General features: G+C 39.1%; 1 protein-coding gene across 1 annotated transcript in view; it reads left to right on the forward strand.

The window, feature by feature from the left end:
* Positions 1 to 1,836, forward strand: part of LOC116686444 (oocyte zinc finger protein XlCOF7.1-like) — a 588,898-nt gene that overhangs the window by 342,429 nt on the left and 244,633 nt on the right. The gene's annotated exons all lie outside the window — the stretch shown is intronic.

Consider the following 1,836-nt stretch of genomic DNA (forward strand, 5'->3'; position numbering starts at 1 on the left):
AATATAAGGAGTGTGGATATGTACGGTATTTCCATAGTTAGGGAGTTGTAATGGTGAACAGTGAGATTAATAATAATAATAATAATAATAAGATATGATCTAATCTTGTTATACACATGAAGTTTCTGTATGTACAGGTATACGCAGTATACCCACTAAGAAAGCTGCAGGATTTCCATTTACCAACTTAAAATGCCCAATAACACTAACATAACATTATATTTTTGATATATACGGAATAGTGCTCTGTGTTTTTCTCCTTCACAGCTCAGTCAGCAGGGCGTTGGGTTGGGAACTTATTATTCCACTTATTTAGTATTATTCATCATTCTCATATCTCACTTATTTATTATTTACTTTTTACTCATCATTCCCATTCTCACATCTCTCTTATTTGTTATTCATTCATCACTCTCATTTCCTATTTCAGAACTGTCCATAATGTTCATATTGTAATATAATAACATAATGCTATTTATCCCAGTGTCCTTTGCACTATGCTACATATTTAAATAGTTTTTATTGAACTCTGTTAACTCATGCCTCTATATTGTTCTGTTTAGAGTATATATTGTGTGTATATATATTAGTGTGTATATATATTAGTGTGTATATATTGTGTGTATATTACAGTGTGTATATTTTTTTGTTTTGGTTGTTTTGTGTGTAAGCACAGTGTGAGTAACGATGGTCCAAAGAAAAATTCCTCGTATGTGTCCTCATACCTGGCGAGTAAAGCTGATTCTGATTGTGAACCGGAGGGTCACCGGTTCAAGTCCCGCATGTGCCCCCCCCCCCTCACTCTGACATCTCTCCATTAGTGCATGTATAGAACCTGAGCATGTGCGTGCTTTCCCATTGCGAAGGTGCGTCAAATGCAGTGCAGCTTAAAGTCCCGGATGGTGCACCATACAAACGTACAGACAGTTGAGTGCGGACCGATGGACACTTTCCACACTCAACGGGTCGCCATCTTGCTACGTAGCGGAAGGGGCGGAGCTAACAACCGTTGAAAAACTAGATAGCGGCGCCGAAGACGCGATAGCGAGACCGACGGAGCAATACAAAGTTGAACGTGAGTCTTTTTGCTATACATATAAGCCCCTGTAATGTATATTTGGTTATTTTACAGTCGATATAATTTTTGTACACGAATTATAACGTTTATTAGTACCATATTTGACGTGCTAGCAAGCTACCTTAGCTAGCTAACAGCGGCAGTTTAACCATATGGCAAATAAGTTCTAAGCTAACATTACATGGTTGTAGTATTTGTTGTTTGTGTTAAACTTTCGTCCCTTGTAGACGATTTTAGTGTTATGTATATCTTAACAAGTTGTACATAATCTGATGTGAGCGTTAGCTCAGCAAAATAGCGATCAGCTGATTGTCAGCCGGGAACTTTAACAGTAGCGTAACGCTCAGGTTAAAACGTATCTGCTGTTACTGCTCCACCTGTGGTAGATACTGTTTATACTGCCTCCACTGATGTGTATATACTGCCTCCACCTGATGTATATACTAGCCTCCCCTGATGATTATCCTGTATAACCCGTCTCTTCGGGACAAACGAGGAATAGAGGGGCCGTCATTTAGGGGCACGATGCCCATAGACCGTAGATCCCTGGAGAGTCTGAAGTCCCCCCTCATGTCCCTGTCCCCATCAGACTAGCTACGGCCTGGGGCGAGCCTGCAGAACTACAAGCACATTTTTAAATAAAATTATATTAAACAGTTAACTTTTGTTATCTTTTGTGATTACACGTTGCATGACTGTAGTAAACATATAATAATATAAAGGAATGGGTCTATTTAAATGCAGGTCTGGAGGTACCT

The sequence above is a fragment of the Etheostoma spectabile genome, unplaced genomic scaffold, assembly GCF_008692095.1.
Source record: "Etheostoma spectabile isolate EspeVRDwgs_2016 unplaced genomic scaffold, UIUC_Espe_1.0 scaffold378, whole genome shotgun sequence".
NCBI classification, from domain to species: Eukaryota; Metazoa; Chordata; class Actinopteri; order Perciformes; family Percidae; genus Etheostoma; species Etheostoma spectabile.